Source organism: Tursiops truncatus, chromosome 3 (assembly GCF_011762595.2).
Source record: "Tursiops truncatus isolate mTurTru1 chromosome 3, mTurTru1.mat.Y, whole genome shotgun sequence".
Taxonomy (NCBI): Eukaryota; Metazoa; Chordata; class Mammalia; order Artiodactyla; family Delphinidae; genus Tursiops; species Tursiops truncatus.
The window spans coordinates 43,320,092-43,339,061 of NC_047036.1; the positions used below are offsets into that span (position 1 = coordinate 43,320,092).

The window sequence follows — 18,970 nt, forward strand, 5'->3', positions numbered from 1 at the left end:
TTTGTTTGTTTTTTTGATTTTTGTTTTTTTTCCCTTTCCTCTCTGTGGTTCCTACAATAGAAATAATCATTTTTTAAAATGGGAAAGAACTCACTCCCTTTTCATAATCTCAGCTACAAATCTGCTTTTGATTCTGCATGTTTCATTTTGTTCCCTGAAGGATAATTTGGAGATTTGAGTAATTATCCCAAGACTCATAGGAGACTCTTTTGAAGGCGGGCAATTCTGCTGTGGTGGAGTCGGCCGCTGTCAAGCATTAACTTCTTAATAATGAAGTCTTTCAGGCCCTCGGCTATCGCACAAAGATGCACTTGAAGCTAGTGGCTGGGCGGAGTGTAAGCGGACCACTTCTATTCTTTCCTTAGACAAAATAGTCCTCTTGATCTCTGGGTTGGAGCTATTTTTATTTTAGTTCACTCCTTTTTTGCTTTTTAACTTGGTGGGCAAGTCTTTCACTTATATTTTGATCCACTGCTTAATCTGTTGCCTTTTTTTCAAACAGACCTGCAAAAAGACACCCACCCTTCCCCATATCCAGCAACTAGCTCCCCCTTTCAGTATATTTAGAATCCTCCCTTTTTGAAAGAGCAGTGACTCAACTTCTGAACTAAATGCGCATTTGCTCCTCTGATCACAGTACACTTCCTGCTATTAACATGTAATGTCCCTGGCACAGCACTGGGGACAATCACACCTGCAATTAACAGCCAAATTAGAGTGTATCTTTTCTTGGCAAGCAGGGTCCACCAGAAGTTCAAGAACAGCTGCTGCCCTCCCCTCCAATTCTCTCTGCTTTTCAAGTTCACAGCAGCAAAATGAACTAGAAATTTTTGTTTCCTGTTTGATAAATCAGCGTATTTTAACTAATTCAGCAAATACTTACTGAGTGCTTAGTATGTAACAGACACAGAGGTAGACAGTGCTCTTTTTCCCACTTGTCACCAGAAGTACTGTGCCTAGGGCCTATGAGTTTGAAAAGGTTTATGAAAATACTAGACCTGATATATTTATATTATAATATAATGTAGCAATTATATACATATGTATATATTACAATCCTGTGTAAGCACAAAACTAATAAATGGTTAATTAAATCAACAGTCAACCAGCAACATATCAACTTAACTAATTGCAGACATTAAAAAAACCTCATTACATTTAGAAGCAATTTATAGGTAGATTTTTCTCACTTTTCAAAGATTCCCAAGTATTCTGCTTGTGAACAAAATTAATTTTTCATAGCCAGATAATTTCAAAAGCAAATTTATTTCATTTTAAAAACTATCTCAATTGCTTTCAAAAATTATACTTAATGGGAGATGTATAAGTATCAAAATGCTTAATATTATAAGAGCCTCTGCAGGCCTTAAAGCATCCCAGTGAGAGCAGATGAGACGTGCAGAGATATCAAAGAGGAGGCCCCTGCCTTCCGGAGCCTTACAATCCCTGGGGACAGATGTGGCTACCTAGAAGGCTAGTACACTAGTAAAGAAAATGCAAAAGATGTGTTTAGGAACCTGCTGTGTTCCTGTTAATACTTTGCTTTTATAAAGCACACATCACTCCCAAATAGGGCTTAGTATGTATAGTCTCTGCAACTTAATGCCCTTTGGAATGTTTGAAGACAACTCTCATGCCAACCCAGAACTCCTTTCTTTTCTGCTTCTTTCTGCTCCTTATATAATATCATTCTAATCATTTTCTTTTGACCATATCTCAGTTTGTGTCTTATAATGTCTGGTGCCCAAAAAGGAAAATTACGCTCCAGATGTGGTGTAACAAGTACAAAATATGTAAGAGTCCTGTCACGCCACTAGAATTTTATTCTTATTATTAATTCAGCTGCATCATGACTATTGGGCATGTCCTCAACCAAAACACAGATTGCCCTCAACAAGTGAAGGTGGCTTTCTAAATATCTTCACATTTATATTTGTTAAAGGTAGTTTTGCAATTCCCCCTCCCCTCAAAAAACAAAAACAAACTTGATTTTGTTATTTGGCTTAGTTATTATCTCTCCCAGTTTTGTGCCACCTTAAATGTGATAAAGCATGCCTTCTGCATTGGGGGTGGGCAGAGATGAGCAAGTACTAAATAGAATGGGGGCCTGCACCCCAGGGATTACCCCCAAATTATGTCAGTCCCTGTGGGTAGCTTGTTCCATCAGGCATAAGAATCCAACAATGGTATGATTTTCTATTTTGTCAATGGAGATATCGTAAATTGTTTCTTTAATACTTTACTGAAACAATGACATTCTGATTTTCAAAAACCACCCAGCAGAAACGATGCTTCTGTAGTTTCCACTTACAGTTTAATATTACATGTCACATATAATTTTAACATTACATGACCCAGGATTCATATGTACTAACTCATTATTACATTTCTTGTAGAGGCAAAATATCTGAGTCTAGGGTGATGAAGTTAAATTTACATGATACTGTAGAATCAGTAAAGATAATGGTAATACACAGGTCGTGGTAAAGCTATAAATTTGGATGGGACCCGAACAGGTCATTTCTTCAACCCTCTGCCTCCAATTAAGTCATGCCTCAAATCTGTCTCAGTTTCCCTTAGGTCTTCCTTTATCTGTCTCCTTTGAAATTCTGCATAAAGGACACAATTTTTTGAGTTGTCATGGACATTTTAATTTTTAAAGTTTCAAGAACAGTGTCCAATTCAATGTTCCTCATCTGGCTTTGCCTTTTGGCCCAGATCTAAAGTAACCGGACCTCTGGTAAGTACGTAATGGCCTAGGGGACGCACGGTGTGGGTCCTGCTCTGGATTAAAGGGCTCAGGAACTCAGCGAAGGCGCCACATTCCCTGGCCCTGTTAATTAGCCATGCCTGTTGCTAATAAGTCTCTGGAGATATTTTATCAGGATCACAGAAGCAATTTGTGATGCCCAGAGTGGAAGAAAAAAAACAACAGCCCGGCTTTATAAATCTCATAGAAAAGAACTTTGCCTTCTTTACAGACTCATTCTCCTTATAATTTGATTTTTTTCAAAACCAGAACAACAGAACATAGAAATAAAACCTCAGTAATTCAAAGTGAATTATGGAAATGTATTTCTCTTTTCCCAGTTGTGTAATTCAATTCAGCGGTCTTATCCTTCAACAAAACCCTTACTATTATTAGCTGAAAGCATGAGTTTATAATCATTTTTTAAAATTCTATGGATCTCATCCATGGAATTTGTTTGCTCTTCAATACTATCTCTCCCCCCAGGGACTCATTACTCATTTACACATCTAGAAAGTAAATAATGTGCCATTAACTGGAAAAAATGCAGCCTCCAATTCAGGGCACCAGGATGTGCTTTTTTTTTTCTTTCTCTCTCTCTCTTTTTAAACAAGACAAGCATTTGGAAACAGAATACTTTAAAAGGAAAAGATCAGAACTTGTTTTTCAATGAGTTGAGAACAACAGGCACCATTGTAGCCCAAAGCAAGGGTCTTACATACAGTTCAGGGACTGAAAATCCATAACGGACTATTATATGTAAGCTCAAGATTTAGATTAAATATTCTTAGGTTCCAGATGGATTCCAATTTCTTTCTTAAAGTGTATATCTATTTCCAAATTTAATTATGGCTGTTTTTTAAAGACCTCTGTATTCTTATAAATGAAAAACATTGGTAGTGATCATTTTAACTAGAAATGGGGGTGTATTTCCACAGCAGCTATTCATCTGTGACCCAGTTGGCACCATAGGGAACCTTCTTCCCGGCATTCTCTGAGCTGGGGGACTAGGACACAATCTGCTTTCATCAAAAGAGTATGGGTCAGGATCTAGCTCATCATAAAGGGCAGCATGAACCCTGTCTGTGTATGGCATCTATATCAAAGGACAGGCATTCCCAGATGTAAACTCACTAATCTTGTAAGCATCTCAGGAGGGCAGATGACTGATTCCATCTGTGTTGACTGAAGCTGGCTACACTGGGCTTCCCTGGAAACAAGAGTAGAAGAAGAGCTACTGAAGCTGTCAAGTTCTTGACTCATAGAAGACTAGGGATGAAGTTACGAAGAGTAACACTAACATTGAGGGAATATTTATTTCATGCTAAGCACTGTTTTCCACACTTTATGTATATGAATGCATTAATTCCTAACAACAATATCAGGGAGGTACATGAATATTCCTATTTTACAGAGGAGAGAACTGAGACACAAAGAAGTTAAGCAATTAGCTTGAACCCAGGTGGTCTGACTTTAGAGCAGCTTTAAGATGAATATAATGTGAGGCACATAAGGAATTTGAAATTATCCATAGCCACATCTAGCAAACTAAACCAAAATAGATGAAATTAATTTTAATCATATATTTTCTTTAGTTCCATGTATCCCAGATATTAGTATTTCAACATGTTAACAACATAAAAATCATGACCTTTTGAAATTAACTCTTTGACTCCACTATGTATTTTACACTTACAGCGCATCTCAGTTTGGACTAGGCATGTTTCAAGTGCTTGATGCCACATGTGGCCAGGGTCTACTGTTCTTAAGTCAACTTTCTAAATATTCTTGTTTTATCAGTGATGTGCCCTGCCCTGCAGTATTATTACTACTCTCTGTGATTGGAGACAACTTCTAAGTGCAGAAATGTAGTGGAGAAGGGGATTGGCGTGTGGTCTCTGGAAGAAGTGGAAGAATCAGACCTATCCCATCCATTTGGAGCTTCGGTGGATGTTAGAATAAAGGCCAGCTCTGGGATGACTCAGCTTGACAGAAGCAGCCCACACCACACGCAGGGGCCCTGCATCTTCTTCTCAAGCACAGAGATGTGGGCTCATTGAGAAGACTATGCATAAGACAGGGGACACAGAAGAGGCTGCCCCTACGGACAGTTCTTGGTGTGGGCACTTGGTGAAGTTAGGCAGGCCCACCCTGGGTGTTTCTGTCGGGAGGGAAGTGAGAACAGGACCTTCAGGAGGCATGTCACAGAGTGTCCCTGTGCCAGTGGGAGACTGTTCTGGACAGAGAAGGATGTTCCATGGGCTCATCACTGATGGCGTGAAAAAGGCAGAGAGGCAGTCTCCAGACCTCAGCTCCCTGGGCCATGTGACTTATGTATATTTACTCTGTCTCTCCCTCTTTCTGAAGACAGTCCTCTCTGGGGCTACAGGCTCAGTTATCTCTCTTATTTTATTAATAAATATCATGAAAAACTCACTCATTACTCTGCCTTCCAGGTGGATTGTAGATGGCCGTCTCTCCTACCTGAAGTCTTAACCTCTGGAAGGAGAGGACTGCAGGGAAGCAGATGCTCTAATGGACCAGGTGGGCTTCAGAAGGCTAAGGTAGTAGCCAGGGGACCATGGTGGTCTCCCTAGTGTCCTGGGTGGCCAAGGGTTGTCTAATGGGGGAAGTGTCACAGGGCTGTTGAGAGGGTTCCTTCCAGTCGTAGAGAGTAGGACCTGTTACTGGGCAACCAGCTGTTTCATAGCCAACAGGCACATTCCTTTTCTGCTCTGAAGTTGTTTCAGAAACTGCAGTCTCTCCCCGCACAGCCCACCTCCTCAGCCTTGCTCAGGTTTATAGATGGAGGGTCAGAGCAGGAAGGAAAAGAGCACCAGGGGGTAGATGTATGCATACATAAACATTTCTGTACTCTGAAGAAAGCATTTTCCCATAGAAATCACAAATCAGTATTTTTCAAACTTCTTTGATCATAATTCACTGCAAGAAAAACATTTAAATTGGTACAACTACTTTGAAAAAAAACGTTTGGTGGTACCTACTAAGGTTGAACTTCTAAGTACCCAATGACCCAGCAATTCCACTCCTCGGTATATACCCAGTGGGTATATGTACGTGTGTCTACCAAAAGACACATAAAAGAAAGTTCATAGCAGTACTATCTGTAAGAGTAAAAAAATGGAAACAGCCCAAATATTATCCACAGGAAACTGGTTTAAAAAGTTATGTGTGGTCATACAACACAGAGTATGTGTATTATATACGATACAATAATAAGAATGAGCAAACTACAGCCACATTGATGGTTCTCTCAAAAATAATGTTGAGTAAAAAAAGCCAGACACAAAGACTCAAAAGAATACATGCTACATCGTTTCATTTACACAAAGTTCAAAAGCAGGCAAAACTAATCTGTGATGGCAGGTATCAGGCTACTACATTTTATGTTGCAACCGACAACATGCGCACATATAACTGAATTGATAAGAAACAATTCTTACTTTTACTATATGTAGTGCACTGATTTTTTTTTTCCTATTCTGTTTTTCTAAAGCCTAGTTGCCACTCACTAAATGGATTTTATAATCTTTTATGGATCCTGACCTGTAGCTGGGAAAACACTGTTATTAATGCAGGTTAGGCTCTCAGAATAGCCCACAGGCTATCTAATCTCTCTAAACCTATTTCCTCCTCCATAAAAAGAGGATAATAATGGTACCCATCTCATAGGGTGGCTGTGAGGATAGGGTGAGTCAATGCACATTAAGCGCTTAATGTAATGCCTGGCACATGTTCACACACATGCACACACACACACACACACACACACACACACGTGCTCATATTAGTATTTTTATTCCCAAATACTGCCAGGTCTTTCCTTGGGCAAATAAACCTTTTAAATCCCTGCTCAATACCTACTGATAATGCGAACTAATCTTCTATCAAAGACATAGAGGTGACTCATTGTTCCAAGGAAGCCAGGTTCCTTGTGATTAGGACTTCTGGCATTTCCACTAGAAGTGAGCTTCTTTAAATTGTTTCTGTGTTGCCGCGCCATGTTCCACCGGGCTGTTCTCTTGTCTGCTGTGGTCCTTTAGGCACAGCCTGAGATCATTTGGGCATGTACAGTGTCACTGTATTTGTACATTCCTTCTTTTTAAAAAGTCATTTTAGCTTGGGAAGTGCTGGCCTCTGCAAAGAGCAACACTCCTATTTGGCCAGGGGGTCTGACCAGCCCCCATCACTTCCTCCAACAACAAAGGCTTTATGCTCTCATGCCAAAGACCAGCTGTCAGCTTAAATTTCCCTAATCCAGCCAGATCTCAACTCGGCCAATCAACAGTCCCTATCTGGGGGAAGCCCATCTGTGAAATGCAGCAGCGCTCTTACTGGAATGACATGTCATAAAAATTAGTTTGGGCACTAATCTAAGGAAGCTTTGTGCTGAGTCGAGGGACTGTGAGGTCCCGGTTGGTGTCCTTCTCTTTGCCAAAGAGCTGGACCAGATGAGCAGTGCAGAGCCTGAAAAGACAGCAAGGACCCCCACCTCCGGCCCTCTCCTATGTGATGCTGTCCTTGGGGATGAGGGAGGAAGTGATCCACTCCCTAGTGTCCTCTCCTCCAGGCAGCTGGTCGCTGTGTCACGCAAGGGGACCAGAAGAACGGGTGCCTGGAAATCTGTCATGTGGCTGGTGGGTTCTGTATGGATGGCTGTTCCGGCTGCTGTTCTCTGCAAGATTACGTTACTCGTGTTGGCTAGATTTGTTTAAAAAGGACACACAAACTCATCTTACTAAGCAAGAATCTTCTGCTGTGAGTTGCCCCCTCACCTCTGGAAGAACAGTAGCTCACAAAACATGTTCTCTGAACTACTGAGAAAAATTTAAAATGCAGACTTTCATTTTGCTTTATTTTAATGGCAGAGGTGACATTCTTTTCCCTTGGCCCTCCCATCCTGGCCTGTTTGCTTCCTCTCATTGTATACCACACTCTCCCCCAAACTTTCTTTTTTTTACCCTAGACTCTTTCCTCCTTTCAGCCCCCATCACAGAACCATGGAGAGACTCAAGATGGGTGGCTAACAGCTGGGCAGGGGACAGAACCAAACCTGGCATGCAGGGGGGTGCCAGCTCTCCTCTCAGGCTTGCTAGGTGTGGGCAGAAATGGGGGGAGACCTGAATACGGACATGCAAGGATCCTGCAAGGTGGGGTAGGAAATTGTTTGCCCAACGTGTAAAAATTGCTAACCATTCACAGCAGAGCATGAACGCACACAGAAAGCACGAGCATAGCAAGGGTGTGGGACTGCCTGCCCAATCCACCTACAGTGTCTGGCAATCTTACTTCCACTACTTCTCCATGTTTGAGTCACATTTATTCAGTTTTCCAATAATTTTTATCGAGGGCGTCCTGTGTACTCTGCATTGTTCCAGGTGCCTAAAGAAATGTTTAATCAGAGACAATTCACGAGTCAGGCTGCCTGAAAGTGTGTACTAGGCTGACTTTGACCAATTAAAATGTAAACTTTAGAGACAGGAGCTCAAAGGATCTGGAGCAGGCCTCTTTACATCCTTAATTGACTGAATAATGTGCTTCATCTGTGCCATTTTAAAAAAATCACCATGCCGTGGATCACAAATTTTGAATTATATTTTCAGACAATCGCATGGGCATTTTCATACTTAACCATTTTTACGTAGTTTAACTCCTGCTTAAAAATATTTTGGAACTTTTCTTGAGAGTATAGATCTTATCCTAGAAGTTTAAATGTGTGAATTCTACAGCAAAGTTGGAAAAAAAAATCCGTCACATTCTTATATTTTAAAAAACTATAGTTTTTTTTTAAAATGTCTTTTTCTCATACTACTTAGGAATATTTTCTGACCTATTATTAATTTTTTTAATTTTAAACTAATCTCTGGGATAAAGGGAACTAATCAATGTTTTGGCTGCGTCTTTCCTCCAAGGCCACGTAATTTATCAGATTGCCAGTTTAGGTTAGCACTGCGCACAGGGCAGCCAGCTTTACAGCTTGAGGGATCTAGAGGGTATTTACTTAGGACTCCGTATACACACTATGTTAGATCAGAAGAAAAGCAATCAATCTGTTAGTTAAACCACATGCTTATGCAATTTTACATGGTGAAATTTGTCTATTATACTATTTAACAGTAAGTCATAAAGACTTGCTGGTAGATGAATACATGAAGAGAGATTATAACATCCCTAAAGCAAGATTGAAATGAATTAAACCCAACAGAAAAGGGGTTGAGGAAGAGGAGAGAGCATGACAGAACGGCACAGTGTTAAATCTCAGGGTGGAAATCATAGTGAGCTTGGGGGGAATTAAAAGAACATTTTCTTCATTCACTCACGTATGTATTTGCTTCTTCGTTAAACACCACTAAGGGCTCATTAATACAGTACCAGGCACTGTAAGACCAAATTAAGTCTAATATTTCTCCCAAGTTCATGTGATCCCTTTAAAACTACCCTTCCACTCTTCTCCACTACATGGAACTCTCTTTCCTTCTCAGTGAACCTTTCCTCCACATTCCACACAGTCACTCCTAATCTCCTCCTTTGCTTTATCTCTCTGCCTTTGCTTCATTAATGTTCAGTCCATTTTTCCAAACCTCATCCTTCTTTTCCTGATATCACAGCCCAGTCCTAGGCTTAAATTAATAAACAATTTGTACTGAGCTCCAACATGGAGCTGTGAGGGTTACTGTACAAAGAAGAAGTACAAGATGCGACAAGGAGCTATTATTCATGCTTACAACATACAGAATGAGGACAGCACGTCACATGAGCCCAGTACCAGCTGGCTGCTCCATGCAATGAGCGCTACAGGAGTTTGTGGGCTGGAAAACCACTGGAAGTTTCTCAAGGAACGGAGACCGAAGTCTTGAAAATAAGATTCAGTGGTTGTAAAAGATAGCAAAGACATCCCCAGGGAGTGTGAAAAGCTGCCCACCCCAAAAAAGTCAACCCCTGTGGCCATCCACTGCTTGCCGCTCTGTGAGCAAGCGCATCCTGGGTTTAAATCTTCTCTCTGCCAGTGACTTGAATGCATATTCTTTAGCACAGGCTTGAAAAAACAAAGGTGGGTCAGTATATCTCTCTGGCTTTTCTACATTTCTTCGTCCTATTTATTTTAAACCCCTTGAGAAGAGGCTCATATCTGATCTTTAGTTTGAAGGGACCAGTGTACTCTGCCTCACTGATAGACCATGAAAGGACTAGCAGCTTATAAGAATTTAAGGTCCCGGGAATATATCTGTGACAATCAGATCAGTCCCTGTGAATAGAGAAATAAAGAGATGAAAGAACTGCGACTGGGCGTTGTATAAAGAAAGTGTTCAAAACACACCGAGTCAATAAGTATTGATTTATTATACTGGCCATAATGTAGTATAATGTAGCCACAAAATGAGAGGGAAACAGCAAAACAGGGTCGGGATATGCAGTGAGGGTAAATCAGGTAATTCAGAAGAAGAAAGCTGACTGGGTCCTAGAAGGAGGGGCTGGAGCCACTGGAGCCTGTGTTGTGACAGGGGCATGAATGGAAGAAGAAACACCAGGAAGGGAGTGTGCTGTCGAGGCAGGACTCCAAATAACAATGAGCGATGTCACCGGCAGGACATCTGAAAAGAGCCTAGGGCTGCAAGGATGGCTGGGTTCAATTTCCTGTTTAATTTTAGGACAGATGACTTTGTGTTAATATCTACATTTAGGCAGCTTCTGTGAAGCCATGGAATTCTCAATGAAATTTTCCTATTTTTATTGTATTTATCCTGAGTCTGAATCTCAATCATGAAAATAAAAATGCCAGCTAAGCCAGCTTAATAAAGATAGAAATACAGGGCTCTTGCTAGGAAATTCTGGGCTTTCCTGAATCTTTCTCTAAGATTCATCAAGAAAAATTATCCAATTTTTAAAAATAAATAAAAAAGATTATTGTGTCTCTTTTTAATATGCTTGCCTAAGAGTCATCTTACACCCTAGGGGAAGGTAACACTATCTGTCATAATTAGGGCCCAGACCCTGTAAAATTAGATGATATAGAAAACTGATACACTGCAAATGGTTTTTGTCTAGAGAAAAAGGTAACCCCCATGGTTATGGGTTTATTGCCCCATAGGACATTAACCAGTTTGGTGTCTAAATTTGCAATCTTATTCCAGAATTTTCCTTTCCACATATCAGTTCTCATATTCCCCTTTGGGTCAGCTTTGTCATTTCTCTACTTCTATCATTAACAAGTTTAATAAATCAAAACATGCTCACAATTTGTATATTTGTAGATTTTTTAAAAAATAAATTTACTTATTTATTTATTTTTGGATGTGTTGGGTCTCTGTTGCTGCACACGCGCTTCCTCTAGTTATAGCGAGCAGGGGCTACTCTTCGTTGGGATGTGCAGGCTTCTCACTATGCTGGCTTCTCTTGTTGCGGAGCACGGGCTCTAGGTGCGTGGGCTTCAGTAGTTGTGGCACGTGGGCTTCAGCAGTTGTGCCTCACAGGCTCTAGAGCGCAGGCGCAGTAGTTGTGGTGCACAGGCTCAGCTGCTCTGCAACATGTGGGATCTTCCTGGACCAGGGATCGAACCCGTGTCCCCTGCATTGGTAGGTGGATTCTTAACCACTGCGCCACCAGGAAAGTCCCAAGAAATATGTTTTTAACTTTTTAAAAATTATAACTCGACAACTCTTAGAAGTCTGAATTGATATCACAGGTTGAATTTATTGATTAACAAACACCTGGATTATGATGTGTCTCTGGTAATATTAAGGACCCCCAAATCTTATAATTAGCATAAATAATTTTATACAGTGTATTTTATCCATGTCTATGAGCAGAACATTGGAAACAGATAGGCAAGAGGAGTAGCACTTGCAAACCACTGAGCAAGTACTGGATAGGGTCAGCAACAGAAGCAAATAATTTTCTAATTTCCAAGAAAGGTTCCTCCACTACTGCAGAACTGATCGTCTGCAGAATCACAAACCCATGAGATTGTGAAATTTTGGCAAGCTGTCAAGTCAGAAAGCATTTCAAATAGAAAGAGGAACTTAAAAAAAAATGTATCCCTGGGGAAAGGTTTCTTCCCTTCCCTTGCTCCAAAAGGACTCATAATTCATTTCAGCTGCTTTGGATTTCCATGGCATCATCTTTTTTAAAAAATGAAAAATTGAGACCTTATGGAGAGGCATCAAATATAGGAACAAATGTAATTTTCTTTTAGTGAGGCCTAGCTTACTACCTTCATTGTTTAAGATATACAAGATTTTATTACTGTGGGAGTCCTGAAACATCTGAATTAGTCTTTTTCTTAAAATTAACTTTAAATCAGCCAAAGGACCAATCCCAACTACTTTAAGAGATCTATGATAGAACTGAGTTAAGCTCCCCAAATGTCCTATTTCCAATTTTTTTAGAACATGGTACATTTCTTATGGTGTGAAATTACTGCATAATACAAATTTGAATTTGCCATGCATACACACACACAAAGATTATTGAGTTCCTACTGTATACAAGACATCAGATAGAAAGGTATAAGTTAGTTTCCACCTGAAAGGAGGTTACAGTTCAGTTGGAGAGGCAATAACCAAGTAGCATCCCTTTGTAAAAGGACATTAAGGTATACTTTTGATATGGTTAGAATTTAATTTCTCTTTTAATAGACCTTGATCATCTTTGGGCTGTTACCAGTTAAACTATGGTATTGCCTCTCTAATTAGAGTAAGGCATAGTATAGTAGTGCATATGCGTGTGTGTGTGTGTGTGTGTGTGTGTGTGTTCTACTGTAGGACTGATTTTTCATAGGGACTATTTGGAAGATAAACAGAAAAAGGGCCAAAGGAAAGAGGCTAAGATTGGTCAATAACCTCACTTGTTTATTCATTTAGTAACCGTATCCCAGGAACTAATAGGTCTTATGAAGGAGGCAAAGCACCAGCCAAGCACCTGGCACACAGTAGGTACTGAATAAACATTCACTGAACTAAGTTAAAGATATATCAGAAGTGAACTTTGACTTCAGTGAGTTTATAATGTAGGAGAGAAGCTGCATTTTCTACCGAGTCAAATAATTATAATACAAAGGAGAAAGTGGATTCCATGAAAGAGATATGGATGAAAAGCCTGGAGTGCACAGGGAAAGCAGAGTCATTTGGTGTACCAGATTACACTTTGGGGACAAAGTGGTATGTAATTTGGACAAGGATGGGTTGGATGCTGACTTACGGTGACAAATGGAGGGACTCTGTAGGTAGAGGAAGAGCATGAGTCAAGGCTCAGGGGTAGAACAGTGTGAGACTGGAATAGGGAAACTCAGTTTGGGCATTAAAAGATGGTAGAAAAAGAGCCTGAGAAGGTGCAATAGGTTTAAATAGTGATGCTGCCTAAAACCACACGAAGAGTTTGAACCTAGAGCTGAGAACAAAGAAACATTACTGAAGATCTTTTCTCGTTTTTGAATAATAGGCTGCTGCTCCTAGCAGAGAAAAAGTTTGTATTCTATGTTGGATTCCTTTAAACATCCCTTTAAGAAATCTCAGTATGCTTGGTGATATTGGTTTATTTTGGAATAATCATGTCTTAGAATCCTGTGGTTTCTTTGTTCGCTTAGAATCACCTTCGGCCCACAGGATTCTCTGCTCCAGAATGCCCTGCCTACGAGGGACCTACCACGTATCCTTACAAGAAAGTTGCTGCTGATGTTTTGACTCTAAAAGATGGGAGTGGGGGGTATCACTCATCATTCCTAGTCTCTCCATGGATGAGACACTTCACCTCTAGCCTGACTCCTCATACTGCGTTCTCTGACCAGAAGCAGTTCTTCAGTGATGAAGGTCAATTGCCTTTCACCATGCCTGGCTCACTGTGGACCTCTGCCAGCAGTGCTATTGGAGAGCCTTTGGTGCCCTTCAGTCGCTGTGCCACTCGATTTACTCTCTTGCTGACTCTCCTCAAACCCACACTAATGAAATGTTGATTAAAAATATCTGATTGAGTGGTGGCAGCAGCTGCATCAATATTAAATAACTACTGTTTACTGAGCACTCACCATGTTCTAGGTTGCTGACAGGATGTAATCACCCAACAAAACTGAGACAAGGATTGTAATCAGAATCCCCAAGTTCTGATTTGGGGAGAAAAGTAAGGCTCTGAGATTGATGAACCTTGCCCACAGTAGTAGAGAGGGAGCAGTAATTGGACCATGGCATTCTGATGTGAGAGCCTGGACAGGTTGCCGCTCTATAGACAGAGAGTTCTTCTAATTGTTGCCTCTAACCTATACTGCCCCCCCAATTTCATTTCACAGGAAAGTATATTGCACAACTAGAACACTGGCCTGGGCCTTGGGTCCCATGTCTTATCTGATGGCCAGTTATCACCTGCTTCTCAGGAATGTCTTTCTAGGCCATTGTTTGCATCATTTCAAAAACAGAGAGCTATGGATTTTCTGTGGGCCTCATTCCCGGGAGCTAGAGATTGCAATTCAAGGCTGAAATATGCCTTGATGGTCACTGTCAACTCATTGTTCCCTTTATTATCTATTAGCTTTGGGGGACTTTTAAATTGTAAGATATATCTTAACCCTCTTTCCAAAGCATTTAATCTTTTCAGATCTTGAATAGTTTTGTTTTTTCCTTGTCCTTGATTATCTAAATTTGTACAACTAGAAATGTTTTCTCACACTAAATCCTTATCCTTCCAGGGATTTCATTGTTTAGTGGTTATTTTCTGATTTCATCTAATCTTTTCATGTATCCCTGGAATTTAGGAGATTGATGCCCAGTAATGACTATAACTATTCTAGTGGAAACTCCAGCAAGTATGTCCAAAGAAGGAGCTCTGTGTTTAGAACTAAATTCCTTAGATATGGCACTACACGGTAAATCCAACTTTTCTTGCAGCCCCTCCTAGCATCATTACCCTTAGGATTCATTGTCATTCTCACCTTTCTTCTTTTGCCAAAATATTTCTCTAGATTTATTCATTGAACTAATTAAATGTATCCATGCCCCTAGAGTAGCACATAACCATACACAAGGAAAAGCCCATTGAATTAGGCATCTATGACTCCACAACTAAAAAAAAAAAGGAAAGAAGGAAGAAAAAATTAGAGGTATTTCCTTTAAGAGAAGGTCAGATGGAAAAGTTGTCTTATATCAGTCCTGAAGGGTTTGCAAGCTCCCAGTCTGTACCATAAAGTCTCTATTTGATGCATAACACATTTGGAGCAGTCAGGATGGGGCTTAGTTTGGTCATGAGATTATAGCCCCAAGAACTCAGGAAAACCACTGCCATGCATATTTATAGTCACTGAAACTCCGCTGCCACAGCCTGCCTTCTTGTATCCCATCCCATCTGTTTATTAGTCAAATTCCTTCCTTCACTCATTTAATAAAATTTTTTGAGTGGATATTATCTTCCAGAAACTGTATGCTAATCTCTGGTACTACGCTAACAATTCAAGCTGGCCACTTTTCCATTGGGTAGACAGACCCTCATAGGATCTCAGTAATCTGAAACCTCTTCTAGATAGCATTAAGGAAAAAGACCAGAAAAAAGTTTTTGATTAATAAAGAGGTTTTTAAAAAATGTCTCATGGTGGTTTTCCATTCATTATAGTATTTTAAATGCCTTAATATTTAGCTAGCATTTTTACAGGTTTCAAAGGACTTTCACAAACACTCTGTAGTTAAAGGTTCACTTCCAGGGTTTGCATAGTTTGAGAAGATCTTCCTCACTATGAACTCCTTGAGTGCAGAGACTGCATTTTAGTATTGCTTATATATCCAGAATCTCACCCAGAGCTAGGTATGGAATTGACAACCAGTAAGTGATTTTTGAATGAATGTCTTCACATTACATGTTTGTAAGTTATTTTCCCTACTGGTTTGTAATGGGAGGCTGTTTCCACTATTTCCTTTTCATGTGCCCAGTACTCTTCTCATCAGATAAGACACTTGGCTGGATCTCACCCAGGAAAAATGTCAAGCTGGACATGCAGCATGAATAGGAAAATGCCATGTTATCTAGCCACATCATTGCTCCTTGAAGCCAAAATCAAGGAGGTTTTTGTGTCATCCATTATGAAAAGTTTGACAAAGACACAAAGTTGCAAGGTGGGGCAAATTGGAGAACTAAGTTCTATATTGAGGGTGGTAGTTTCACAATGGCAATGATTAAGGTTTCAGAAATATGAAGACAGATTTGAACAAACTTAAGACAGATTTGAGCAGTAAGATGGCATCTGAAGCAAGTACATCATTAATATGCCTTCTTCAACTCTCTCCTTTCACAGGGGACTTGGGAATTATTTCCTCATATTATATATGCCAACTGCATGGGCCACTGGTTAAAAACACTAAGCCATCCAATGAGCAGAATGTAAGAAATGACAGGAATAGCTGTCTGGCATTTTGGTCTCTGGAAGAAAGCAAGATAACAAGCCTGTAAAGTAGTCATCTTAGAAAGAAGAGGTAGATATGAATTTCAAGAGGGTTAACATCTTGCTATTTCCATCTTTCCCCATCAGAAATCTTAAGTAGACTAACTTTCAATTTCCCTAATTATCTGTGAAAACATTTTTAGGAGATAACCCAAGACTTAGAGGTTAAAAATATGTTTTGTCAATGGAATGTGTATTAGCAGAAAAATGTTAGGAGATAATTTTAGGTCCTGGAGCTTAGGTATTATCCTGTGTGATCTTGGAAAAGTCATCTAACCTCTCTGGACTTCCATTTTCTAACTTCAATAGTAATATTTTTAAATTGGCCCATTTATCTCTTCATATAGATGACATAGGGGTAGAGTTAATAGAGATAAAATATTTAAAAATTAAGAGACCTATTTAAATGTAAACTATTTTATTTAAATAGTTTATTTTTCCTTTTTTGACCCTAACTCAGCTCTGAGTAGAAAAAGTGGTCAATAAGAAAGGATTGAAAAAGTCAGTTATGGAAAAGTTGGTTCCAGATCTAAGAGAAGTCTGACTCATTCAACAGTTAAGCAGCAAGTCTAAGACAAATTAACCACACATCCCCAGCTTCTTATTCCTTTTTCTGTTTGATTTTGATGGACATCTGTGTGGGTGAGGTAATGTAAGCGTTTGCTGTGGTAAAAACATTGTGAAAATACTGTGTTCTTTTACCCTGCCAACATGAGAACCAGAAGGAGGAAGTGAAGATAAGCTACAATGACTTGTATCAGTAAATGTGAGCTGAGCTACTCAGAATCTCCCCAGTAATTCCTGAAACCTTCAGTACGTTTTACACACACACACACACACACACACACACACACACACTCTACATCTAGCTATCTATGTATCTTCACCTCCCACTATGTGCCAGACACTTTTTGAAGCATTCAGGTTATGTTATTGAATGAGAAATCATGCTTCCTGCTTTCAAAATGCTTACATTCCAATATGTGAATAAAATAGTGAAGTCAGAAAGTAAATTATTAAGATAAATTCAAATAATTATCTTTGCTATAAAAAAATCCATAATAATAAAATGTAGAGTAATAGGCAGGTGAGAACTGGGGCTGAGGTTTGACAACTTTAGATACAATAGTCAGACAAGATCTCTCTGAGAAGCTGACATCTGAACTAAAATGTGAATATGCAGATGATGTACCAGCCAGGGGAAAATCTGGAAGAAGAACTGAGAGAGCAGTTGGAGTGACTTAGATGAGGAAAATCTGCATGAAGATAAAGTTGGAGAGGTAAGCAAGAGCCTGACTATGTACTCTGTGAACTTGGGGTTTATTCTAGAGGGAATAGGAAACTCTTGGATAGTTTTGAGAGCTTCTTTGATGTGTGGGGCAATATCTTTCATCAACTTTGGACAATTCTTACTCCTATCTCTACAAGTGTTTCTTCTGCCCCATTCTCTTCCTCCTATCCAACTGTGACACCAGCTAAATGTATATTAGACCATCTGATACTGTCTCACATATCTAGAACTTTCTATTCAGTGTTGTTTTTTTTTCCCCCCTTCATTTCTTTTCCTCTTTGTGGTTCAGTTTGGATAATCTCTATTGACCTGTCTTCAAATTCACTGATCCTTTCTTCTCCTGTGTCCAGCCATGTAGTTAAACACATTAAATGAATTCTTTATTTCTGATATTGTAGTTTTCAGCTCTATAATTTCCACTTAATCCTTTTATAGAATTTTTATTTCTATGCTGAAGTTTCCCATCTGGCATAAAGTACTTTCCTAAAAAATGTTTGTTGAATGAATGAACTGGTTTTGATGCCCTGTCAATAAGAAGGTATTTTTAAATACAGAAAACAAATTTATATTTTGAACATTCAGTTTATCACAAATTAGGTATCTTTCACTAAGACTTAATAATTTCTGGTATAAGCAGGTGACAGACATTCTCATCTGCATACTTTGCAAATTTAGTCTTATTTTGGGGACAGCTAATGTTACAAATCACTTTCATATTATTGGTATATTTTTTTAAATGGAGTATAGTTAATTTACAATGTTGTGTTAGTTTCAGGTGTACATATATGTGTGTGTGTGTTAGTTTCAGGTGTACATATATGTGTGTGTGTGTATATATGAATATATATATTCTTTCTCAGATTCTTTTCTATTATAGGTTATTACAAGATACTGAATATAGTTCCCTGTGCTATACCATAGGTCCTTCTTTTTTATCTATTTTATGTAAAGTAGTATGTATCTGTTAACCCCAAACTCCTAATTTATCCCTGCCCCACCCCACCCCCCATTCACCTTTGGTAACCATAAGTTTGTTTACTATGTCTGTTAGAAAACAGAGAGCAATCAGAATGGGACTTAGCTTGTTCATGAGATTACAGCCCCAAGAACGCAGGAAAACCTCTGCCATGCATATTTATAGTCACTGAAATTCTGTTGCCACAGCCTGCCTTCTTGATCCCATCACATCTGTTTATTAATCAAATTCTATTTCTATTTTTCAAATTCTATTTCTATTTTTTTAATTTTTATTTTATATTGGAGCATAATTGATTTAGAATGTTGTGTTAGTTTTAGGTGTACAGCAAAGTGATTTATTTATACATACACATATATCTATTCTATTTCAGATTCTTTTCCCATATAGCTTATTACAAAGTATTGAGAAGAGTTCCCTGTTCTATACATAGGTCCTTGTTGATTGCCTATTTTATATTTAGTAGTGTCCATATGTTAATCCCAAACTCCTAATTTATCCCTCCTCACCTTTCCCCTT

The 18,970-nt window shown here is 39.3% G+C and overlaps 1 long non-coding RNA gene across 1 annotated transcript in view; it reads right to left on the bottom strand.

Annotated features, from left to right (window-relative positions):
• Positions 1–3,947: 3,947 nt before the first annotated feature.
• The window catches only part of LOC141278184 (uncharacterized), a 211,737-nt gene continuing 196,714 nt past the window's right edge, over positions 3,948–18,970 (bottom strand). Inside the window, exon 3 of the long non-coding RNA XR_012330526.1 lies at positions 3,948–3,959. This is a non-coding gene — a long non-coding RNA (uncharacterized lncRNA). The remainder of the gene's footprint in view (positions 3,960–18,970) is intronic.